The sequence below is a fragment of the Aegilops tauschii genome, chromosome 4 (assembly GCF_002575655.3).
Source record: "Aegilops tauschii subsp. strangulata cultivar AL8/78 chromosome 4, Aet v6.0, whole genome shotgun sequence".
NCBI classification, from domain to species: domain Eukaryota; kingdom Viridiplantae; phylum Streptophyta; class Magnoliopsida; order Poales; family Poaceae; genus Aegilops; species Aegilops tauschii.
The window spans coordinates 202,295,328-202,323,058 of NC_053038.3; positions in this window are offsets into that span (position 1 = coordinate 202,295,328).

Sequence of the window (27,731 nt, forward strand, 5' to 3'; positions counted from 1 at the left end):
AGTTCAGTATATCCGAACCAATCTGAGCCTTTGCATAATATTTTTAGGGTTTTTGCTTTGTTGAATTTGCGGTTGCATCGTCGTGTCAAGTTGCTGGTCTTAGAGTCTAGTCTTTTAGAGTTTCGAGTTCTGGTCATAAGTTGTCACGCCGCCGCCGCACCATCATCATCGCCTTGCCATCTACCACCATTGCTTATCCGCCACCGCTCTGAATCCGTATCCATATACCACCACCAATCCGTATCCATATACCACTACCGATCCGTATCCATATACCACCACCGCTACCATATACCACCACCGCTGCCATATCCTACCACCATATATCCACCACCAATCCGAGTTCTTTTCATATTCGGTTTGTTTTAGAGATCCATCTATTTTACGTTTCGTGTTTCCTTGCCTGAGTAGGTCTCGGAAAAAAAACGAGTCTGGAGACCCCCGGGCAGTTTTTAGGCCAAAATTTCGGCAACCAAATTTTTTTCCCTATCCTATTTTTAGGTCCCGGGGAGTGTTTTGAGACACTCGCCATCATAGTGATTTTTTGTCGCACTTTTTCGTCGTCGCTGCCCTGATTTCCGAAAAAAATAGTCAAAAAAATTTTGTGCCCATCCTGTCAGTTTGACCTGGGAAGAGTTTTGAGACACTCGCCATTATAGCGTCTCTAGCACGGTCTAGCCTAGGACCAGCACAGTACCGTCGTTGAGCGTTTATTCAACTTTGCATCTCTGAATTGATTATTGCTGACCATTTTTGCTACCATATTATAAGCCTGCCCAGCTCCACATACATCTACATCGTGCGTTTGACTCTCCCTGGTAATCGCTCCATCCAAGCTTTGAGAGTTTTGACTACAACGGTTGCCGATCACCACCTGCTGCTGGGTAAGAACTGGTAAGAATTTGAGATTCGCTTGAAGGTTTTGTGACACACCACCATCACCACCACTTCCTAGTAGTCTGCAGGATCATATTCTTTTGTGTTTCTATTGCTGCTAACTATGGCAGGATCACAAGCCGATGAGACTGATTGGGAGAACATGACGAACAAGGAGTTGCATGATAAATTTCAGCAAATGATGAGTGGCCAGGTGGGAGATGTGCTAAACAGATTTGAAGAGGCTATGGAGTAGATAGATGTCCTGGAGAAGTCGTTCGAGACAAAGCTGGATAACAAGTTTACTGAATTACTCAAGCGTCTTCCCCAACCACCACCGGCTGCACATGTCGCACCGCTACAACAACAACAACCACATCTCCAACGCCGCCTTCCAAATCAAGTGGGACGAGCACAGCGCGTCCCAATTGAGACTGGTCAAAATTCGGGTGCCGCTGCACCTACTGTTGATGCTTCTTTGGCTCCTGCTACTGCGGCGGCTGAGGAGGATGACGATTATGAGGGCGATTATGAGGATGAGGTTGATCAAAATCAGAACTACGTGCAGCCACCAGCACCACCACCAGCAAGTCGACCTCAGGTATATATTCGCAACGGTAGGCCGACACCACCACCTCAGGTACGAGATCATGACCATCTCCCTAAACTGAAATTGAATATTCCACCATTTGAGGGTAGATATGTTCCTGATATATATCTTACTTAGGAGTTAGAAACTGAACAACGATTTACATGTTTACAATATCCTGAGGAGAGACGTGTTCCTGCTGCTGTTTGTGCTTTCACTAGCTTTGCATGTGTTTGGAGGTCTGAACATTGTAGATTATATCCTGTTCCAGCTACTTGGGCTGCTTTGAAAACTGCTATGCGTACTCGTTGGGTTCCACCATATTATCAACGTGAATTACTTCAAAAATTGCAGCACTTAAGACAAGGGAAAAATTCTGTAGAAGAATATTATCAGGAATTACAAACTGGCATGATTAGATGTGGTATTGTTGAGGAGAATGAAGCTATGCTTGCACGTTTTATGGGTGGATTAAATAAAGAGATTCAGACCATTCTAGAGTATAAGGATTATAATGATATCACTCGTTTATTCCATCTTGCTTGTAAAGCTAAACGTGAAGTGCAGGATCGACAGCCATTGGCGCGAACTAACTTTTCTGCAGGTCAACCTTCATCATGGACACCGCATGCATCTTCTACTTCCACTGCACCAGCACCTCCATCAGGTTCCACCTCCAGCCGTGATACAAGAAAGCAGGCACAACCACCACTATCTGCCAAGAGCGCACCTGCCGGGCCTGCACAGAGCTCTTCTTCTTCCATGGCATCGACAGGGCACACAAGTGATATTATTTGTCGTCGTTGTAAGGGAAGAGGACATTATGCGAGAGAATGCAAATCTCAGCGTGTAATGATTGCTACTGAGGATGGTGGGTATGAGTCCGCTAGTGACTATGATGAGGAGACTTTGCCTCTTATTACACGTGAAGAACATGGTGGAGATGATTCTGAAAATGAGACGCAATACATGGCTCCTGAAGACGCTGACATGTATGAATGTTTAGTTGCTCAACGTGTTTTGAGTGTGCAGGTCACACAAGCAGAGAAATATCGGAGGCATAATTTGTTCCATACAAAGGGAGTTGTGAAGGAACGTTCTGTTCGTGTCATCATAGATGGAGGGAGCTGTAACAACTTGGCTAGCATGGAGATGGTAGAGAAGCTCTCTCTCACCACAAGACCACATCCACATCCTTACTACATCCAATGGTTCAACAACAGCGGCAAGGTTAAGGTAACACGTACTGTTCGTGTGCATTTTAGTATCTCTACATATGCTGATTATGTTGATTGTGATGTGGTACCCATGCAAGCATGTTCCTTATTACTTGGTAGACCATGGCAATTTGATAAAAATTCTGTACACCATGGTAGAAACAATCAGTATACTCTTGTTCATAAGGATAAAAATATTACTTTGCTTCCTATGGCTCCTGATTCCATTTTGAAAGATGACATTAATAGAGCTAATAAAGCAAAACTGGAGAAAAATAAGAGTGAAAATCAGATTGTGGCAAAAGAATTTGCGCAACAAATGAAACCTAATAATGAACCATCTAGTGTTGTTTCTGAAATTAAATTGAAAAGTGCATGTTTACTTGCCACAAAATCTGATATTGATGAGCTAGATTTCAGCAAATATGTTTGCTATGCTTTTGTGTGCAAAGAGGCATTATTTTCATTCGAGGACGTGCCTTCCTCTTTGCCCCCTGCTGTCACTAACATTTTGCAGGAGTTCGCTGACGTCTTTCCACAAGACGTGCCACCGGGATTACCACCTATTCGAGGGATTGAGCATCAAATTGACTTAATTCCCGGTGCATCGCTACCCAACCGTGCACCATACCGTACCAATCCAGAGGAGACGAAGGAGATTATGCGTCAAGTACAGGAGCTGCTCGACAAAGGTTATATACGCGAATCTCTTAGTCCTTGTGCTGTTCCTATTATACTTGTGCCTAAAAAGGATGGTACATCGCGTATGTGTGTTGATTGTAGAGGCATTAATAACATTACTATTCGTTATCGTCATCCTATTCCTAGGCTAGATGATATGCTTGATGAATTGAGTGGCTCTACAATATTTTCCAAAGTTGATTTGCGTAGTGGATACCATCAAATTCGTATGAAACTGGGAGATGAATGGAAAACAGCATTTAAAACTAAGTTTGGTTTATATGAGTGGTTAGTCATGCCTTTTGGGTTAACTAATGCACCTAGTACTTTCATGAGACTAATGAACGAAGTTTTACATGCTTTTATTGGACGATTTGTGGTAGTCTATTTTGATGATATACTGATTTATAGCAAATCTTTGGAAGAACATTTGGAACATTTACGTGCTGTTTTTATTGCTCTACGTGATGCACGTTTGTTTGGTAACCTTGGGAAGTGCACCTTTTGCACCGACCGAGTATCTTTTCTTGGCTATGTTGTTACTCCACAGGGAATTGAAGTTGATAAAGCCAAGGTTGAAGCTATTGAGAGTTGGCCGCAGCCCAAAACGGTCACACAAGTGAGGAGTTTCCTTGGCCTCGCTGGTTTCTATAGGCGTTTTGTGAGAGATTTCAGCACCATTGCTGCACTTCTCAACGAACTTACAAAGAAGGATGTGCCATTTGTTTGGGGTACCGCACAGGAAGAAGCCTTCACGGTATTGAAAGATAAGTTGACACATGCTCCTTTACTCCAACTTCCTGATTTTAATAAGACTTTTGAGCTTGAATGTGATGCTAGTGGAATTGGATTAGGAGGTGTGTTATTACAAGATGGTAAACCTGTTGCATACTTTTCTGAAAAATTGAGTGGGCCTAGTCTGAATTATTCTACTTATGATAAAGAACTATATGCTCTTGTTCGGACTTTAGAAACATGGCAACATTATTTATGGCCCAAAGAATTTGTTATACATTCTGATCATGAATCTTTGAAACATATTAAAAGTCAAGCTAAACTGAATTGTAGACATGCTAAATGGGTTGAATTCATTGAAACTTTCCCTTATGTCATTAAACACAAGAAGGGTAAAGAAAATGTTATTCCTGATGCATTGTCTCGTCGCTATACTATGCTGTCACAACTTGACTTCAAAATATTTGGTTTGGAGACCATCAAAGATCAATATGTGCATGATGCTGATTTTAAAGATGTTTTGCAGAATTGTAAAGAAGGAAGAACCTGGAACAAGTTTGTCGTTAATGATGGATTTGTGTTCCGTGCTAACAAGCTATGCATTCCAGCTAGCTCTCTTCGTCTTTTGTTGTTGCAGGAGGCGCATGGAGGAGGATTAATGGGACACTTTGGCGTGAAGAAGACGGAGGACGTACTTGCTACACATTTCTTTTGGCCAAAGATGAGACGGGATGTTGAGCGTTTTGTTGCTCGCTGCACTACATGTCAAAAAGCTAAGTCACGACTCAATCCTCATGGTTTATATATGCCTTTGCCTGTACCAAGTGTTCCTTGGGAGGATATATCTATGGACTTTGTTTTAGGTTTACCTCGAACAAAGAAGGGGAGGGATAGCATATTTGTTGTCGTGGATAGATTCTCAAAAATGGCACACTTTATACCATGTCATAAAAGCAATGATGCTGTTAATGTTGCTGATTTGTTCTTCCGTGAAATTATTCGTTTGCATGGTGTGCCAAATACTATTGTTTCAGATCGTGATACTAAATTTCTTAGCCACTTTTGGAGATGTTTATGGGCTGAGTTGGGGACTAAACTGCTTTTTAGTACTACTTGTCACCCCCAAACTGATGGACAAACTGAAGTAGTCAATAGAACATTGTCTACTATGCTTAGGGCTGTTTTGAAGAATAATAAGAAAATGTGGGAAGAATGCTTGCCTCATATTGAGTTTGCTTATAATCGTTCATTGCATTCTACTACTAAGATGTGCCCTTTTGAAATTGTGTAATGTTTCCTACCTTGTGCACCTATTGATTTGTTGCCTCTTCCATCTTCGGAGAAGGTTAATTTTGATGCTAAACAACGTGCTGAATTGATCTTAAAAATGCATGAGTTAACTAAGGAAAACATTGAGCGTATGAATGCTAAATATAAACTTGCTGGAGATAAGGGTAGAAAACATGTTGTGTTTGCACCTGGAGATCTTGTTTGCTTACATTTGCGTAAGGATAGATTTCCTGATTTGCGCAAATCAAAGCTAATGCCACGTGCTGATGGTCCTTTTAAGGTGTTAGAGAAAATAAATGATAATGCGTATAAACTTGAGCTACCTGCAGATTTTGGGGTTAGTCCCACTTTTAACATTGCAGATATGAAGCCTTATTTGGGTGAGGAAGATGAGCTTCCGTCGAGGACGACTTCATTTCAAAAAGGTGAGGATGATGAGGACATCAATACCATTGTTACACCCACAACCCCTACTGTTACATATAATGGACCAATTACTAGAGCTCGCGCACGCCAATTAAATTACCAGGTACTTTCGTTTCTTGGTAATGATTCTAATGTTCATGAGAATATGATGCTGCCTAAATTGGATACTTTTGTTTTGCTTACAAATGAAGGGCCTGGCTTGGAGAAGGATGAACATTGGAGCAAGAACAAGCATGGAGTTGATGGCATGCGCAAGGGGAACAAGAACGGAGTTACCAGTGATGATTTCAGGACTTTGAAGCCACCATAAGGAGTGAATGAAGCCTTGGACGAAATATACAAGATGCCACTTCATAAATTTCGTCCAGAGGCTATTCTAGGTGCTGCGTCACCTTATTATTGGGCCAGGCCCATGTAATTTCAAAATACTTGAGTATAGGCTATTTTTAGAGTCCGTATGTGTGGGGAAACAAGAGATAGGGTTGGTTTCGGACCCCTTCCCCAAGGGCCACGAAATTCCCCCCTCTTCCTCCATATATACAGCCCTTAGGGCGTCGTTTAGACTTTGGGTTTTGTTTAGATTAAAAGTTCGCCATAGCTGCAACTTCGCGTACTTCGTTTGTGTTCAACGACCAGACAAAGGCGTCACAGAACCCCACCTTGATCAATAAAGCTTTCATCTTATATTCGCAATATCCAGATTGCAATCTCAGTTTCTTGCTTGTTCTTCGTTTGCTCGCAGGAAACAGACCCTCGTGGTCAGGTTGATCGTGCTCCAGCGTGGTCAATAACCTCTCGGAGTTTGTTTAGCGATTGCTAAGGCGCGACGTCCTCGCACGTTCGTAGTCGGATCGTCAAAGTCGACTTCCATCAAAGCGATATCCATCATCTCATCGAAAGACGGGACACCTTTGCCTCTATCAAAAGTTTGTTAGCTCTCATAAGATATCCATCTTTGATGTAGTATCGATCCCAAGAAGTATGCGTCAAACACTTGGCATAAGGAATAGAAAATGTAGGTACATGCTCATATAAGTCTTTTATATGCTCAAAGCCAATGACATTTAACTCAAGTTGATTAACAAGCATGCATATATGGGAAAGTGCATCCGCCACAACATTGTCCTTACCTTTAATATACTTGATGACATATGGAAGCGACTCAATGAACTCACTCCATTTAGCATGACGCTTGTTCAACTTAGTTTGACCCTTAAGGTATTTAAGCGTTTCATGGTCGGTATGGATGATGAACTCATGAGGGCGTAGGTAATGTTCCCATTCATGCAAAACTCGCACCAAAGCATATAGCTCTTTGTCATAGATAGGGTAATTGAGTTGCGCTCCGGAGAGTTTCTCACTAAAATAAGCAATTGGGCGCTTCTCTTGCGTTAACACACCTCCTATGCCATTACCACTAGCATCGCAATGAATTTCGAAAGGTTTGTCAAAGTTGGGTAATGCAAGCACGGGAGCATGAGTAAGCAAATTCTTAAGCTCATTGAAAGCGATATCTTGAGATGGTCCCCAAACAAACGGTGCATTTTTCTTACTCAAAGCATGCAAAGGTGAAGCAATGGTGCTAAAATCCTTCACAAATCTGCGATAGAAACCGGCTAAACCAAGAAAACTACGCACTTGTTGCAAATTGGTTGGTTGGGGCCACGTTTTAATAGCATTGATCTTAGATTCATCAACATGAACACCCTTAGAAGATACGACAAAACCCAAGAAAACAAGCTTATCAACACCAAATAGGCATTTTTCCATATTAGCATAAAGTTGCTCTTTTCGAAGAGTTTGTAGTACGGTGCGAAGGTGGGTGACATGCTCTTTGAGAGATTTGCTAAACACAAGGATATCATCAAAGTAGACAACAACAAATTCACCAATGTAAGGGCGAAACACGTAATGCATAAGACGCATGAAAGTACCGGGTGCTTCCGATAAACCCATAGGCATGACTAACCACTCATATAGACCAAACTTTGTTTTGAAAGCGGTTTTCCATTCATCACCCTCTTGTATGCGGATTTGATAGTAACCACTTTTAAGATCAATTTTGGAAAAGATAGTGGCACCGCAAAGTTCATCAAGCATATCATCAAGGCGTGGAATGGGATACCTATAACGAACGGTGATAGCATTGATAGGTCTACAATCGGAACACATGCGAAAGCTACCGTCTCGTTTTGGCACAAGAATGACCGGTACGGCGCAAGGACTCAAACTTTCACGCACATGTCCATGGTCTATGAGATGCTGTACTTGCCTTTGAATTTCTTTGGTTTCTTCAGGATTGACGCGGTAGGGCGCTTTGTTTGGAAGCGGCGCTCCGGGGATGAGGTCAATTCGGTGCTCAATGCCTCGTAGTGGGGGTAGACCCGGAGGTAGCTCATCGGGGAAAACATCTTGGAATTCCTGCAAAACACCAAAGGTAGATCGTGAGAGTTGTTAGTTTTTGGTGCCTCATCCTTGCACAATAGGACATAGTGTAGGACACTTGATGGGTTCTCACACACTTCTCTCATCTCACGTTTGGTGGCAGATAGGACTAAGTTTTTCTTGTCGCTCATCGTGGAGGCACTCAATTTGGGCTTGTGGCGCTCACTCTCTTTTTGGTGGTTCACTCTCTCACTATTCTCTCCACGATGGGTGTTTTGCTTGTCGGCGAGCACTTGGCTTGGAGACATAGGACGTAGCACAAACTCTTTCCCTTTCATCTTGAAGCTATAGTGATTTGTACGCCCATTGTGAATGACACCTCGGTCAAATTGCCATGGCCGTCCAAGAAGGAGGTGGCACACAGTCATCGGAAGGACATCACACTCCAAAGTGTCTTCATAGGCGCCGATCTTGAAAGAGACTTGTACTCTCTGCTCGACTTGTATGGTGCCGGTGTCGCTTAGCCATTGAACCTTGTAGGGGTGCGGGTGCTTCATCTTGACCAATTGGAGTTTGGAGCATAGTTCTTCACTTGCCAAGTTATGGCAACTCCCTCCATCGATGATGACCTTGACGGACCGTCCATTGATGCCGGCCTTTGTGTGGAAGATATGGCATCTTTGATCTTCGTCTTGTTGATGTTGAAGAGTCAAGACCTTGGAGACAACAAGAGCGGGACTTGAGTCTTCGTCACAAAAGATGTGATCATCTTCTTCTTCATTGTTCACTTGTCGGTGCATGGCCACTTGCTCAAGAGCTTCCATTTCTCCTTCACTCATGGAGTCGTAGGTGCCGTCGTCATTGAGGATCATGGTGCGCTTGTTTGTGCACTCGAAGGACTTGTGGCCTCGGCCTCCGCATGTGAAACATTTGATGGAACTTGTCTTGATGGTCTCATTGGTTGGAGTAGATGATGATGAAGCTTTCGGCTTGAAGTTGCTTGTAGTAGGAGGACGACTTGAGCTTGTCGAAGCTTTCTTGTAACTTGACTTGTCGCCATTGCTCGTGGTGGGAGTTGTCGAAGCTTGATTGTTGGAGAGGCCATAGGACTTGGATGAGAACTTGGCATACTTGAAGTCGTCTTGTACTTGCCGTTCCGCTTTGGTACCTTGATGCACTAGCTCGATGAGGTTCGAGTATGGTTGGAAGTCGGCAATCTTCTTGATAGGGTGATTGAGTCCATTCAAGAAACATGCCATAGTTTGCTCATCATCTTCTTTGACATTGGCTCGTATCATGGCAATCTCCATTTCCTTGTAGTACTCTTCAACGCTCTTGGTTCCTTGCTTGAGTTGTTGGAGTTTCTTGAAGAGGTCGCGGTTGTAGTAGTTTGGCACGAATCGTGCTCTCATGACATCCTTCATTTGTGCCCAAGTGGTGATGGGTGGTTCACCTCTTGCCGCATGGCGCTCAATGACTTGTTCCCACCAAATGAGGACGTAGTCTTAGAATTCGAGGGATGCCATTGCGATCTTCTTCTCTTCTTCGTAGTTGTGCAAGTGGAAGATTTTGTCAACCTTCAATGCCCATGATATGTACTCTTCGGGGTCATTGCTTCCGGTAAACTTGGGCATGGTGAACTTTAGCTTGCCATATCGTTGCTCTCCATTGTGTTGGGGTCGGGGATGATGACGCCCATGTCGGTGAGGATTGGCAATCTCATGTCGCTCTTGGTGAGGAGGGTTGTCTTCCTCATGTTGCTCTTGGTGAGGAGGGTTGTCTTCCTCATGATGCTCTTGGTGAGGAGGGTTGTCTTCCTCATGATGCTCTTGGTGAGGAGGTGGTCCATTGTCTTCTTGCTCTCGATGGACTTGACGTTCTTGTCTCACTTGAGGAGAAACTTGTCTATCTTGACGAGGAGCTTGTCGATCTGGATGAGGGGCTTGATGATGCACACGTGCTTCGTAAATCCTTTCTTGAGCTTCGTCGCGAAGTGCTTCTTGATGTAGTCGAGCTTGTCGGCCTCGATTGGCTACGGCACGACTTGAGTCTTGAAGAGCACATTGCGCCTCAAGTGCTTGAGCTTCCCGTAGTTGTCATTCTTGACGTTGCGCCTCGGCGTCTTGTTGATAGAGGCGAGGGTGTCTCGATCTTTCGATGAGATGATAACTATCGATTTGGTGGAGACGACTTTGACGATCCGACTACGAACGTGCGATGACGTCGCGCCTTAGCAATCGCTAAACCAACTCTGAGAGGTTATTCACCACGCCAGAGCACGATCAACCTGACCACGAGGGTCTGTTTCCTGCGAGCAAACGAAGAACAAGCAAGAAACTAAGATTGCAATCTGGATATTGCGAATATAAGATGAAAGCTTTATTGATCAAGGTGGGGTTCTGTGACGCCTTTGTCTGGTCGTTGAACACAAACGAAGTACGCGAAGTTGCAGCTATGGTGAACTTTTAATCTAAACAAAACCCAAAGTCTAAACGACGCCCTAAGGGCTGTATATATGGAGGAAGAGGGGGGAATTTCGTGGCCCTTGGGGAAGGGGTCCGAAACCAACCCTATCTCTTGTTTCCCCACACATACGGACTCTAAAAACAGCCTATACTCAAGTATTTCGAAATTACATGGGCCTGGCCCAATAATAAGGTGACGCAGCACCTAGAATAGCCTCTGGATGAAAGTTATGAAGTAGCATCTTGTATATTTCGTCCAAGGCTTCATGCACGCATTATGGTGGCTTCAATGTCCTGAAATCATCACTTGTAACTCCATTCTTGTTCCCCATGCGCATGCCATCATCTCCATGGTTGTTCTTGCTCCAATGTTCATCCTTCTCAAAGCTAGGCCCTTCATTTGTAAGCGAAACAAATGTATCCAATTTAGGCAGCATCATATTCTCATGAACATTAGAATCAATACCAAGAAACGAAAGTACCTGGTAATTTAATTGGCGTGCGTGAGCTCTAGTAATTGGTCCAGTATGTATAGCAGCAGGGGCTGTGGGTGTAACAATGGTATTGATGTCCTCATCATCCTCCCCTTCTTGAAATTAAGTCGTCCTCGACGGAAGCTCATCTCCCTCACCAAAATAAGGCTTCAAATCTGCAATGTTAAAAGTGGGACTAACCCCAAAATCTGCAGGCAGCTCAAGTTTATATGCATTATCATTTATTTTCTCTAACACCTTAAAAGGACCATCAGCACATGGCATTAGCTTTGATTTGCGCAAATCAGGAAATCTATCCTTACGCAAATGTAACCAAACAAGATCTCCAGGTGCAAACACAACATGTTTTCTACCCTTATCTCCAGCAAGTTTATATTTAGCATTCATACGCTCAATGTTTTCCTTAGTTAACTCATGCATTTTTAAGATCAATTCAGCACGTTGTTTAGCATCAAAATTAACCTTCTCCGAAGATGGAAGAGGCAACAAATCAATAGGTGCACGAGGTAGGAAACCATACACAATTTCAAAAGGGCACATCTTAGTAGTAGAATGCAATGAACGATTATAAGCAAACTCAATATGAGGCAAGCATTCTTCCCACATTTTCTTATTATTCTTCAAAACAACCCTAAGCATAGTAGACAATGTTCTATTGACTACTTCAGTTTGTCCATCAGTTTAGGGGTGACAAGTAGTACTAAAAAGCAGTTTAGTCCCCAACTTAGCCCATAAACATCTCCAAAAGTGGCTAAGAAATTTAGTATCACGATCTGAAACAATAGTATTTGGCACACCATGCAAACGAATAATTTCACGGAAGAACAAATCAGCAACATTAACAGCATCATCGCTTTTATGACATGGTATAAATTGTGCCATTTTTGAGAATCTATCCACGACAACAAATATGCTATCCCTCCCCTTCTTTGTTCGAGGTAAACCTAAAACAAAGTCCATAGATATATCCTCCCAAGGAACATTAGGTACAGGCAAAGGCATATATAAACCATGAGGATTGAGTCGTGACTTAGCTTTTTGACATGTAGTGCAGCGAGCAACAAAACGCTCAACATCCCGTCTCATCTTTGGCCAAAAGAAATGTGTAGCAAGTACGTCCTCCGTCTTCTTCACGCCAAAGTGTCCCATTAATCCTCCTCCATGCGCCTCCTGCAACAACAAAAGACGAAGAGAGCTAGCTGGAATGCATAGCTTGTTAGCACGGAACACAAATCCATCATTAACGACAAACTTGTTCCAGGTTCTTCCTTCTTTACAATTCTGCAAAACATCTTTAAAATCAGCATCATGCACATATTGATCTTTGATGGTCTCCAAACCAAATATTTTGAAGTCAAGTTGTGACAGCATAGTATAGCGACGAGACAATGCATCAGCAATAACATTTTCTTTACCCTTCTTGTGTTTAATGACATAAGGGAAAGTTTCAATGAATTCAACCCATTTAGCATGTCTATGATTCAGTTTAGCTTGACTTTTAATATGTTTCAAAGATTCATGATCAGAATGTATAACAAATTCTTTGGGCCATAAATAATGTTGCCATGTTTCTAAAGTCCGAACAAGAGCATATAGTTCTTTATCATAAGTAGAATAATTCAGACTAGGCCCACTCAATTTTTCAGAAAAGTATGCAACAGGTTTACCATCTTGTAATAACAAACCTCCTAATCCCATTCCACTAGCATCACATTCAAGCTCAAAAGTCTTATTAAAATCAGGAAGTTGGAGTAAAGGAGCATGTGTCAACTTATCTTTCAATACCGTGAAGGCTTCTTCCTGTGCGGTACCCCAAACAAAAGGCACATCCTTCTTTGTAAGCTCGTTGAGAGGTGCAGCAATGGTGCTGAAATCTCTCACAAAACGCCTATAGAAACCAGCGAGGCCAAGGAAACTCCTCACTTGTGTGACCGTTTTGGGCTGCGGCCAACTCTCAATAGCTTCAACCTTGGCTTTATCAACTTCAATTCCCTGTGGAGTAACAACATAGCCAAGAAAAGATACTCGGTCGTAAATGTTCCAAATGTTCTTCCAAAGATTTGCTATAAATCAGTATATCATCAAAATAGACTACCACAAATCGTCCAATGAAAGCACGTAAAACTTCGTTCATTAGTCTCATGAAAGTACTAGGTGCATTAGTTAACCCAAAAGGCATGACTAACCACTCATATAAACCAAACTTAGTTTTAAATGCAGTTTTCCATTCATCTCCCAATTTCATACGAATTTGATGGTATCCACTACGCAAATCAACTTTGGAGAATATTGTAGAGCCACTCAATTCATCAAGCATATCATCTAGCCTAGGAATAGGATGACGACAACGAATAGTAATATTGTTAATGCCTCTACAATCAACACACATACGCGACGTACCATCCTTTTTAGGCACTAGTATAATAGGAACAGCACAAGGACTAAGAGATTCGCGTATATAACCTTTGTCGAGCAGCTCCTGTACTTGACGCATAATCTCCTTCGTCTCCTCTGGATTGGTACGGTATGGTGCACGGTTGGGTAGCGATGCACCGGGAATTAAGTCAATTTGATGCTCAATCCCTCGAATAGGTGGTAATCCCGGTGGCACGTCTTGTGGAAAGACGTCAGCGAACTCCTGCAAAATGTTAGTGACAGCAGGGGGCAAAGAGGAAGGCACGTCCTCGAATGAAAATAATGCCTCTTTGCACACAAAAGCATAGCAAACAGATTTGTTGAAATCTAGCTCATCAATATCAGACTTTGTGGCAAGTAAACATGCACTTTTCAATTTAATTTCAGAAACAACACTAGATGGTTTATTATTAGGTTTCATTTGTTGCTCAAATTCTTTTGCCACAATCTGATTTTCACTCTTATTTTTCTCCTGTTTTGCTTTATTAGCTCTATTAATGTCATCTTTCAAAATAGAATCAGGAGTCATAGGAAGCAAAGTAATATTTTTATCCTTATGAACAAGAGTATACTGATTGTTTCTACCATGGTGTACAGAGTTTTTATCAAATTGCCATGGTCTACCAAGTAATAAGGGACATGCTTGCATGGGTACCACATCACAATCAACATAATCAGCATATGTAGAGATACTAAAATGCACACGAACAGTACGTGTTACCTGAACCTTGCCGCTGTTGTTGAACCATTGGATGTAGTAAGGATTTGGATGTGGTCTTGTGGTGAGAGATAGTTTCTCCACCATCTCCATGCTAGCCAAGTTGTTACAGCTCCCTCCATCTATGATGACGCGAACAGAACGTTCCTTCACAACTCCCTTTGTATGGAACAAATTATGCCTCTGATTTTGCTCTGCTTGTGTGACCTGCACACTCAAAACACGTTGAGCAACTAAACATTCATACCTGTCAGCGTCTTCAGGAGCCATGTATTGCGTCTCATTTTCAGAATCATCTCCACCATGTTCTTCACGTGTAATAAGAGCCAAAGTCTCCTCATCATAGTCACTAGCGGACTCATACCCACCATCCTCAGTAGCAATCATTACACGCTGAGAATTGCATTCTCGCGCATAATGTCCTCTTCCCTTACAACGACGACAAATAATATCACTTGTGTGCCCTGTTGATGCCATGGAAGAAGAAGAGCTCTGTGCAGGCCCGGCAGGTGCGCTCTTGGCAGATAGTGGTGGTTGTGCCTGCTTTCTTGTATCACGGCTGGAGCTGGAACCTGATGGAGGTGCTGGTACAGTGGAACTAGAAGATGCACGCGGTGTCCATGATGAAGGTCGACCTGCAGAAAAGTTAGTTCGCGCCAATGCTTGTCGATCCTGCACTTCACGTTCAGCTTTACAAGCAAGATGGAATAAACGAGTGATATTAGTATACTCCTTATACTCTAGAATGGTCTGAATCTCTCTATTTAAACCACCCATAAAACGTGCAAGCATAGCTTCATTCTCCTCAACAATACCACATCTAATCATGCCAGTTTGTAATTCCTGATAATATTCTTCTATAGAATTTTTCCCTTGTCATAAACGCTGCAGTTTTTGAAGCAATTCACGTTGATAATATGGTGGAACCCAACGAGTACGCATAGCAGTTTTCAAAGCAGCCCAAGTAGCTGGAATAGGATATAATCTACAATGTTCAGACCACCATACACATGCAAAAGTAGTGAAAGCATAAACAGCAGCAGCAACCCGTCTCTCCTCGGGATATTGTAAACATGTAAAACGTTGTTCAGTTTCTAACTCCCAAGTAAGATATACATCAGGAATGTATCTACCTTCAAACGGTGGAATATTCAATTTCAGTTTAGGAACATGGTCAGGATCTCGTACCTGAGGTGGTGGTGCAGGCCTACCGTTGCGAATATATACCTGAGGTCGACCTGCTGGAGGTGGTGCTGGTGGCTGCACGTAGTTCTGATTTTGATCAACCTCATCCTCATAATCGCCCGCATAATCATCATCCTCCTCAGCCGCCGTAGTAGCAGGAGCCAAAGAAGCATCAACAGTAGGTGCGGCGGCACCCGAATTTTGACCAGTCTCAATTGGAACGCGCTGTGCTCGTCCCACTTGATTTGGAAGGCGACGTTGGAGATGTGGTTGTTGTTGTTGTAGAGGTGCGACAGGTGCAGCCGGTGGTGGTTGGGGAAGACGCTTGAGCAATTCATTAAACCTGTTATCCAGCTTTGTCTCAAACGACTTCTCCACGGCATCTATCTTCTCCATAGCCTCTTCAAATCTGTTTAGCACATCTTCCACCTGGCCACTCATCATTTGCTGAAATTTATCATGCAACCCCTTGTTCGTCATGTTCTCCAAATCAGTCTCATCGGCTTGTGATCCTGCCATGGTTAGCAGCAATAGAAACACAAAAGAATATGATCCTACAGACTACTAGGAAGTGGTGGTGATGGTGGTGTGTCACAAATCCTTCAAGCGGATCTCAAATTCTTACCAGTCCTTACCCAGCAGCAGGTGGTGATCGGCAACCGTTCTAGTCAAAACTCTCAAAGCATGGATAGAGCAATTACCAGGGAGAGTCAAACGCACGACGTAGATGTATGTGGAGCTGGGAAGGCTTATAATATGGTAGCAAAAAGGGTCAGCAATAATCAATTCAGATATGCAAAGTTGAATAAACGCTCAACGACGGTACTGTGCTGGTCCTAGGCTAGACCGTGCTAGAGACGCGAGCCTAGAACACTAACAAAATCACGGCGCTACACGTAAACAAGGGAGGAGCACACTCTGAAAAAAAAATTCACTTTTTTTTCCTCTTTTTTTTTGCTCCGCAACAAATTTTTTCGAAAAAGTCTACAAATGGCCTAAAAACCGCCTAGCTAGAATTTTCCAGACTTAGTTTTTTTTAAACTGGAACTATTTTTCTACTGCGGGTAACACAAAAGTTTGGGAGTCCTTCTCTGTCACGACTCGGAGTATGGCGTGATCTGGAAATCCAAAACAGAGTAACAAAATACTGGACTTGGACTAGGACTGGTGGTGGAGATGAATCTGGTGGAACTCGGACTGGTGGCGGAGATGAATCTGGTGGAACTCGGACTGGTGGCGGATATATGTTGCAGGTGTACTCGGATTGGCGTGATGGCGGCGTATATGGACTCGGATTGGCGGTGAATATGTGGTGGTGGTATATGGCAGCGGCGATGAAGTTGGTACGGTGGTGGCATATGGCAGCAGCGATGATGATGATGCGGTGGTGATATATGGCAGCGGCAACGTGACAACCTGTGGCAGCGACGATGAAGTTGGTACGGTGGTGGCATATGGCAGCAGCGATGATGATGATGCGGTGGTGATATATGGCAGCGGCAACGTGACAACCTGTGAACAGAACTCGAAACTCTAAAGGACTAGACGCTTAGACCAGCAACTTGACACGACGATGCAACCGCAAATTCAACAAAGCAAACACAGAAAAGATTATGCAAAGGCTCAGATTGGTTCGGATAGGATGAACTAACCCTAAATTTTTTTTGGCTTTTTCATGGACTATAGGTATGAAGAACAAACTCAATCTAAACTATGAAAAACTGTAAAATCTCACCGAGCAACCTGGAAATCTGATACCACTTGATAGAGGCAAAGGTGTCCCGTCTTTCGATGAGATGATGGATATCGCTTTGTGATATAGGCAAAGGTGTCCCGTCTTTCGATGAGATGATGGATATCGCTTTGGTGGAAGTCGACTTTGACGATCCGACTACGAACGTGCGATGACGTCGCGCCTTAGCAATCGCTAAACCAACTCCGAGAGGTTATTGACCACGCCGGAGCACGATCAACCTGACCACGAGGGTCTGTTTCCTGCGAGCAAACGAAGAACAAGCAAGAAACTGAGAATTGCAATCTGGATATTGCGAATATAAGATGAAAGCTTTATTGATCAAGGTGGGGTTCTGTGACGCCTTTGTCTGGTCGTTGAACACAAACGAAGTACGCGAAGTTGCAGCTATGGCAAACTTTTAATCTAGACAAAACCCAAAGTCTAAACGACGCCCTAAGGGCTGTATATATGGAGGAAGAAGGGGGGAATTTCGTGGCCCTTGCGGAAGGGTTCCGAAACCAACCCTATCTCTTGTTTCCCCACACATACGGACTCTAAAAATAGCCTATACTCAAGTATTTCGAAATTACATGGGCCTGGCCCAATAATAAGGTGACGCAGCACCTAGAATAGCCTCTGGACGAATGTTATGAAGTAGCATCTTGTATATTTCGTCCAAAGCTTCATGCACGCATTATGGTGGCTTCAACGTCCTGAAATCATCACTTGTAACCCCGTTCTTGTCCCCCATGCGCATGCCATCATCTCCATGCTTGTTCTTGCTCCAATGTTCATCCTTCTCAAAGCTAGGCCCTTCATTTGTAAGCAAAACAAATGTATCCAATTTAGGCAGCATCATATTCTCATGAACATTAGAATCATTACCAAGAAACGAAAGTACCTGGTAATTTAATTGGCGTGCGCGAGCTCTAGTAATTGGTCCAGTATGTATAGCAGCAGGGGCTGTGGGTGTAACAATGGTATTGATGTCCAGTTTTGTGTTACCCGCAGTAGAAAAATAGTTCCAGTTTAAAAAATAGTTCGCCATAGCTGCAACTTCGCGTACTTCGTTTGTGTTCAACGACCAGACAAAGGCGTCACAGAACCCCACCTTGATCAATAAAGCTTTCATCTTATATTCGCAATATCCAGATTGCAATCTCAGTTTCTTGCTTGTTCTCCGTTTGCTCGCAGGAAACAGACCCTCGTGGTCAGGTTGATCGTGCTCCGGCGTGGTCAATAACCTCTCGGAGTTGGTTTAGCGATTGCTAAGGCGCGACGTCATCGCACGTTCGTAGTCCGATCGTCAAAGTCAACTTCCACCAAAGCGATATCCATCATCTCATCAAAAGACGGGACACCTTTGCCTCTATCAAAATCTGATACCACTTGATAGAGGCGAGGGTGTCCCGATCTTTCGATGAGATGATAACTATCGATTTGGTGGAGACGACTTTGACGATTCGACTACGAACGTGCGATGACGTCGCGCCTTAGCAATCGCTAAAGCAACTCCGAGAGGTTATTGACCACGCCGGAGCACGATCAACCTGACCACGAGGGTCTGTTTCCTGCGAGCAAACGAAGAACAAGCAAGAAACTGAGATTGCAATCTGGATATTGCGAATATAAGATGAAAGCTTTATTGATCAAGGTGGGGTTCTGTGACGCCTTTGTCTGGTCGTTGAACACAAACGAAGTACGCGAAGTTGCAGCTATGGCGAACTTTTAATCTAACCAAAACCCAAAGTCTAAACGACGCCCTAAGGTCTGTATATATGGAGGAAGAGGGGGGAATTTCGTGGCCCTTGGGGAAGGGGTCCGAAACCAACCCTATCTCTTGTTTCCCCACACATACGGACTCTAAAAACAGCCTATACTCAAGTATTTCGAAATTACATGGGCCTGGCCCAATAATAAGGTGACGCAGCACCTAGAATAGCCTCTGGACGAAAGTTATGAAGTAGCATCTTGTATATTTCGTCCAAGGCTTCATGCACGCATTATGGTGGCTTCAACGTCCTGAAATCATCACTTGTAACTCCGTTCTTGTTCCCCATGCGCATGCCATCATCTCCATGCTTGTTCTTGCTCCAATGTTCATCCTTCTCAAAGCTAGGCCCTTCATTTGTAAGCAAAACAAATGTATCTAATTTAGGCAGCATCATATTCTCATGAACATTAGAATCATTACCAAGAAACGAGAGTACCTGGTAATTTAATTGGCGTGCGCGAGCTCTAGTAATTGGTCCAGTATGTATAGCAGCAGGGGCTGTGGGTGTAAAATTGGTATTGATGTCCTCATCACTTGTGCATCTTGATGTTGTCGCGCTCGCTCCTCTTGTTCTTGTTGTCGTTGGCGTTGTCGTTCTTGTGCTTGTGCGAAAGTAGCTTGGTTGTGACGATGTCGATGCTCTTGAGAGTCGGTGTCATGTAGAGGATTGCGGTTAGCTTGACGGTCTTGACGCGCGGCACGACGAAGAGTGTTCGATGTCGGTGTACTTGAACCGGAGATGGTGTCGTCATAGTGTCGACTTGAGCGGCTCCGTCTTGACGAGGACGAAGTTGTAGAAGAGCGGACCATCATGGTTCGGATATCTTCTTTGAGGGAACTCATGGATGTGTCGAAGTAGTCTCTTGTACGTTGCTCAGATTGTCGTAGATCGGTGGCGAGGTTGTCAATGCGATCGCCCAAAGCAAGTTGTTCTAGATGCAAAGCTCGGTGTGCACCAAATAGTTGAGTCTTGGTGACGTAGGATGACATGTCGTCGTCTTGCTCCAAGAAGAGTGGATTGGTAGAAGTACTTGGCCTATCCATCATTTCAAACAAAGATATGTGAGTGGGAGAAAGAGAAGAACCAATACCAAATGTACCTTGACCGATGTTGAAAATGGATCAAAGATCACTCCAATGTGTAGCAAGGGAATAGCACAATTGGTACCGTTTCTTGTCGGTTCTCACACCTACACAAGTAAAAGCTTATGGTGGAGCTTGGTTAGGATGGTGGCACAAAATTTGATGCAATTGTAAGTGAGACTCAATAATGTTGGAAAAGATTCACAAATTTGCAAATGCAACAAGTAGACCAATAGCAAGATATGGTACACGGAAACACACACGCAAATAGATAAGTGGGGTTGGGCAACCAAGGGTGAGCCAAAATGTGGAATCCACCAAGATGCTCTTGTTGCACAACACTAGAGAGACGCTAGCACGATTGCACAATAGGCGGATACGAACTTGTGCACAACCTACTAAGCAAAAATGCAACGACTTCTATCCCAAGTATGCTATATGTATGATGTTTCTATGCTTTGATCCAAGATGATCGAGTATGACAATCTTAATGTTGTATGATGCTATGGTTCTTGCTAAAGATCTTTGCTTATCTTTCTCCTTTTTGCTTAAAAGCTTGTTTGGCTCCTTGTTGTTTGAGCTCTTTTCTCATGCAATGGTTCACGAACCAAGAAAACAATTGTGTATGCGAAAACAACTTTTGTGACACAAGAGATGATACCAAGATATGCAACTCAATGATGGTATGTATGCTATGTGAAGTATGAACACTAATGTGCACAAGTCACGTTGCCGGCAATACTCAAAGGCTACTCTCGATGGGTAAGCTACGCAAAAGTAAGGCCATTGGTTTATCAATGCAAATGCAAGAGAGTATGATGATATCGCTATACCAAGATGATATGAAGGTGAAGGTGATACCAATGTAGCCGTTCGTAGTAGTCCTTGGCGAAGATGAGCGGTGGTGATGTTGTTGCCGAACCGTACCTAGATAGCCAAAACACAATAGGATACGGAAACCACAACTCAAATTCTCAAAACAAAATGGGTCAAAATTGTCGGAGTTGGTAGCGGGAAAGGCTATGGTGGTGCTATGCGGAAATGGTGGTGGTATGCAGAAGTGTATGTGGGCTCCGGAACAAAATTGGATGAAAGTTAGGCGGTAAACGGAGTGGAGGATGGAGTTGATGCTGTCAGGGGCCGGATGTCCGGGCTGATGGCCGGATGTCCGGGACGGGCCGGATGTCCGGGCTCGGGATCCGAAGAACACCGCGTGGAGAGGTCAAATCCGGGGCAAAAATTCAGAGGAATTTGTGGATGGAAATTGAGGAAAAAATGGGGAAAAGCTAGATCTACCTGCAACACACGAAATCCGCGGATCAAATCCAACAAAACTTCATCACACCAACATATCACAAAAAAAAATTGGGGCTATTTTTGTGGGGCTATTTTCGGGTTAGGACGAAAAACAACAAAATCAAGCTAGAAAACAAAGCGAGGGGGCTCCGAAATCGTGATCAACGTGGCTCATGATACCAAGATGATGTAGGGTGGAACCCTAGATGGCCGATCTTTCACGAAAGGAGCGGATCCCAACTAAGAACACGAAGAACACGAGGGGAAACACGAGGGGAAGACACGAGAGAATCACTCAAACCAACAAGAACAATCACACATGTGCTAGATCCTCGAAACACAAAGAGATACACGATCCAAATCCAACAAGGGACGATACATAGGTAACCGGTTCTTCTCCGAAAGGAGGTCTTGAGGGGGGCCACCCAAGAGGGGGTCTTGAATCCAACGTGGATCGTCTCCGAAGAGGGGCCACAGTCTCTCTCGAGGAGGAGATCCGTATGGATGAGCAATGCTCTATCTCACATATGAGCTAAACCAAGGCTAACCCTAGAAAGATGGAGGAGAAGGAGTATATATAGTCTAGGGAGTCGAAGGGGTACACGGGCCTCGGCCCTTACTGTGCGCAGACAGGGGTGGCCGGATGTCCGGGCGACGGGCCGGATGTCCGGGGATTCAGGAGAGGCCGAATGTCCAGGCTGGAGGGCAAAACTTCTGGATGGTCTGTAGCGTGGCGCCGGATGTCCGGGCTTTTGGCCGGATTTCCGGGCTTTGGCCGGATGTCCGGGATGGACGCCGGATGTCCGGGCCCTGTAGGCTTGGGCGTCTGGGCTGCTGCTGCTGTGGATGCTCCAGGGGCCGGATGTCCGGGGTCATGGCCGGATGTCCGGGGCCTGGAAGGTGAATTTGCCCATTTCCGTTGGTTTCATCCATGGACTTGGCGGCTTGTCCGTCTTCACGTGCATCCTCGGGAGGCTCCTCTTGACACCTAATCATGCATAGCATATCAAACTTAGGTAGTAGCCATGTCTCGAGTGGATCATATATGATATCACTAAGGAAGGAAGTCACCTCATTCTCGAGAGCTCTAGCTCGTGCTCGTGTCATAGGTCCTCTTGGCTCTTGATGAGACGATGGTAGGTCCATGGGGATGACCGTAGGATGCTCCGCATCACTTGGAGTGGACGTCAAGGAAGCAACGAGGCGTCCACGAGGTAGGGAGGCGCGCCTAGGGGGTAGGCGCGCCCCCCACCCTCGTGGGCCCCTTGTCACCGACCTACTTCTTTCGCCTATATATACTCATATACCCTGAAAACATCCAGGAGCACCACGAAACCCTATTTCCACCGTCGCAACCCTCTGTACCCATGAGATCCCATCTTGGGGCCTTTTCCGGCGCTCCGCCGGAGGGGGAATCGATCACGGATGGCTTCTACATCAACACCATAGCCTCTCCGATGATGTGTGAGTAGTTTACCTCAGACATTCAGGTCCATAGTTATTAGCTAGATGGCTTCTTCTCTCTCTTCGGATCTCAATACAAAGTTCTCCTCGATTCTCTTGGAGATCTATTCGGTGTAATTCTTTTTGCGGTGTGTTTGTCGAAATCCGATGAATTGTGGGTTTATGATCAAGATTATCTATGAACAATATTTGATTCTTCTCTGAATTCTTATATGTATGATTTGATATCTTTGCAAGTCTCTTCGAATTATCAGTTTGGTTTGGCCTACTAGATTGATCTTTCTTGCAATGGGAGAAGTGCTTAGCTTTGGGTTCAATCTTGTGGTGTCCTTTCCCAGTGACAGCAGGGGCAGCAAGGCACGTATTGTATTGTTGCCATCGAGGATAAAAAGATGGGGTTTATATTATATTGCTTGAGTTTATCCCTCTACATCATGTCATCTTGCCTAATGCGTTACTCTGTTCTTATGAACTTAATACTCTAGATGCATGCTGGATAGCGGTCGATGTGTGGAGTAATAGTAGTAGATGCAGAATCGTTTCGGTCTACTTGTCGCGGATGTGATGCCTATATACATGATCATGCCTAGATATTCTCATAATTATGCGCTTTTCTATCAATTGCTCGCCATTAATTTGTTCACCCACCGTTGAATTTGCTATCTTGAGAGAAGCCACTAGTGAAACCTGTGGCCCCCGGGTCTATCTTCCATCATATTAATCTCCCATTAACTAGCTATTTCTGTCGCCGTTTATTTTTGCAATCTTTACTTTCCAATCTATATCATAAAAATACCAAAAATATTTCTCTTATTATCTCTATCAGATCTCACTTTTGCAAGTGGCCGTGAAGGGATTGACAACCCCTTTATCGCGTTGGTTGCAAGGTTCTTATTTTTTTGTGCAGGTACGAGGGACTTGCGTGTAGTCTCCTACTGGATTGATACCTTGGTTCTCAAAAACTGAGGGAAATACTTACGCTACTTTGCTGCATCACCCTTTCCTCTTCAAGGGAAAACCAATGCATGCTCAAGAGGTAGCAGTATCATGCATGCCAACTAGACTTTTTGGATGATGTGGCACACAAGAGAGGATGTGGTATCATATCATGATACCGTGTCATATTAAATGTTGTACTACTACTTTGTGTGATTAGTAAGGCAACCTAAGATGTTAACTTATGATACTATGCATTACGGAAGTAGCTAGTTTCCTAGCTACACTATCATATATATGCATGATACTACTAGTATATATATGATACTCCCCATTACAACCAGCCTTATAGGGCTCAATTCAAAAATCTCACCAACCAAGGTAGATGGTGAGTGGTGGAATACCTTTTGTAGTTTGCAAGAACACCCAATTATTGCTTTTGTTTTCCTCAAAAATTTATGTTTTCCAATGTATTAATTGCAATGCATGCATGCATATATAAAGTACATGCATTGGTCAACTTTCTCTTAATACTTGCATGCAATGATTTAATGCACCTTGGAATCTGGACATGTGATGGGGAACAACCAAATTGAGCCTTATAAAATGGAAAAACTAAAATTTTGAGATAATCCTATAAACCGGAAAGGAGGGAGTATATATGCATGATACTAGTATATGATCGGCAATACCTCTGTAATGCGTGCATGCATAGTACCATGAGTTAGTATCTTAGGTTCCTTATTAATTACCATGCATGACACAAAGTAGTAATATGATACGGTATCATGATATGATACCACACACCCTCTCTTTCATCATTTAACTGTGTGCCACATCATCCAAAAAGTCTAGTTGGCATGCATCATACCGCTTGATACTGCCATATTACGACCAGCCTTATTAGGGTGGCCATAGTGGGGGTATCATAGCCGGTATCATGCACCCGGGAATAGAAAATATGATGATGTGGCAAAGAAGCAGTAACATAGGTAGATACCGTAACATATATATATATATATATAATAAATGCTATACTACTTTGTGTCATGCATGGCCATAAATACGGTCATCTATGATATATACTCCCTCCTTAAACTAATATAAGAGCGTTTAGGTCACTATTTAGTAATCTAAATGCTCTTATATTAGTTTACAGAGGGAGCTAGTACTACTCTATGATACTATATATGCACTATGAAGGTACGTACGTAGTATCATACACTAGTATCATATGCATGATACTATATTTATATAGTACTATATGATACTCCCTATATAAGGCTGGCCATAGTGGTGGTATCATAGCCGACGATGTCATGCACTCGGAAATAGCAAGTATATATGCTGATGTGGCAAAGAATTAAATATATATAAAGAAGGTTAGACTAACATATAGTAGGTAGATACCGTATCATGTTAAACGCAATGCTAATTTGTGTCATGCATGGCAATAAATATGATCTATATATATATGATATACTATACTCTATGTATTATACTATGCGCTATAATTAATTAAAGGTAGTATCAAAGGTACTGTATATTCATGACACTAGTATATGACACTCTCCACTATACTCACGATTTCTTACCGTGGAAAAAAATTGGAGGCGAAACGATGAAGTTATGTTTTCATTCGAACAAAAATATGATGTTAGGTAATGTAAATGTTTTCAAAGAGCACACGGTTCACTCACGAAAGCCGTGTGTCCACTAAACCGTGGCCGATGCCCCCCCCACCCCTCTGCGACGCACGCGATCTGAGTCGTGCATTCTGACTGGCCAGAACCCAAACCCCACGGATCGTACGTCTGCACCGTTGGATTCTCCTTGATCGAACGGCGATCCTCATCCCTTTCGACAACACATGTACATGTTTTCAAATAGCACACGGTTCACACACGAAAGCCGTGTGCCTACCAAACCGTGGCCGATGCCCCCCCTCGCTGCGCGTGCGATCTGAGTCGTGCATTCTGATTGGCCAAAACCCAAACCCCACGAATCATACGTCTGCACCATTGGATGCTGCCAGATCGAACGGCAATCCTCATCCCTTTCAACAGGAAATGCAGTCCGGCTAGGAATTGATTTATATGCAAACATGCACGGCATATGCCAAAAAATGTCTTACATATAGCACACGAGACCTGAAATGCGCCAGCAAATCAAACCCGTGGTAAAATTGTGATTGGTTTACATGCGAAAAATTTATATGAGAAACGATGAACTCACGTCTTCATTTCAAAATTAGTATGTCTTCATTTCAAACGAAATTATTCTGTTTGTGCACACGAGCGCTTAGAGGCAACCGTTTGCATAGGCCTTTCCGCGCGCGCGGCGACCGGGGATATTTTTCACCCTTTTCACCTAGGCCACCAACACCCCCCACCGTCCGCCCACGTTTCTCTCAACTAGTCCACCCAATCTCCTTCGCCAGCTCCCCCCTCCCCTAGATCCATAGCAGAACCCTCTCCGGCGCCGCCGTGCTCACCCCGACCATGTGCCCGCTCTTCGGCGTCAAGCCTACCTCCACTGTCGTTCCCAACACGCGGCGGCCCGTGTCTCGCCATCTTCGTTTGCTCGCCAACCACCCTCGAGCATATCGATGCAGTAACCCTCGCCTCTCCTGTGGTCCGGCCGGGTTTGCATTAAGAAGCCTGTTAGTTACTGCTCTCTATCGCGGTGAGGCATATTTCCTCGCAATCCCTCTTCCAATTTCGTTCTGTATGTTCCCAAATTGGCTATAAAATAACGGAGAGCGTATATATGTTCATTATCTACCTTCCTTACTACATATAAGTTGTATTTGTTCCAATAAGTTACTGCCTATTTACAGATCGCGGGCACCCGAGTCACACAAACTTAACAAATTAGCCATACATTTCTAAATTATTGGATGGCATGTTTAGAAAGCTTGATACCAAGTTGTTAGTTTTATGCTTATCCTCCTTTCCTGAGTTTCTCATGTGTTCTCTGTAGATGCCGAGTAGCAGCGACAGCACTCATTCAGGCCATGTATCTTCATCTGATTCGGACAACCCTAGGTCTTCAGCAGATTGTTAGGGATCAAGTAGTCTTGAACGGGATAGAGCTACAGCAATTACCCTTCCGGCCAGGACACGGAGGAACGCTCCAAGGAAGCCCACACACCAGCCTAAAGGTGTATATGAAGTAACCGAGATTGATTTAAAGTCCTGGGCTCCAACTAAACCAGATAAAGCACGCATGAGGTTCAGGAGTGTGTGTGGATTTGTTGGCAGGGCAAGGCTCAACATTAATCTGCCGGGGTTTCGGAAGGCTGACACAGAAACACGGCGAAGGATAGTCCGGAGATCATGGATCACTTCAACGTTCCAGAGCAGTGAAGAATGCAGGTGGAACACGCTGCACTGAAGAAGGCTAGGGATGCTTGGAGAAACTAGAAGCACGTGCTATACAAGAAGTACTTGAGTGAAGGCAAGGACCCAATCCCCGCATACCCCCAAATTACAAAAGCAGACTGGGCATAATTCAAAAGGGTCAGGGCAACTCCAGAGTTTGCTGCGAAGAGTTTCAAGCAATCAGAACTTCAGAAGAAGAACATACACCCCCACCATATGGGTGTGGCAGGATACTACGGCATGAAACTGATAAGGGAACAGGAGGACAAAGAAGTAGTAGCGACGGGTGGGAGTCCGGCCTTTAGTGAAATCAAGGGCGAACGCGCCAGAGACTACTTGCGGGCACGTGCAAAGAGGAGTGATGACGGAACTTATTACTTTGAAAATGCACGTGATGCCAAACTGTATGAAGTGATGGTAGAGGCTTCCAACATCCCTGGAAGGTTCTACAGGAACTTAGGGCCATGTGACATTCTGTCCATTGCTCTGGACACAAAAGAGCCCCCTGGTCGTGCAAGGGGTATAGGTGTTAATGTCCCGCACAAGAGGGCTTTCACACTCAGCAAAGAAGAGAGGCTCAGCAT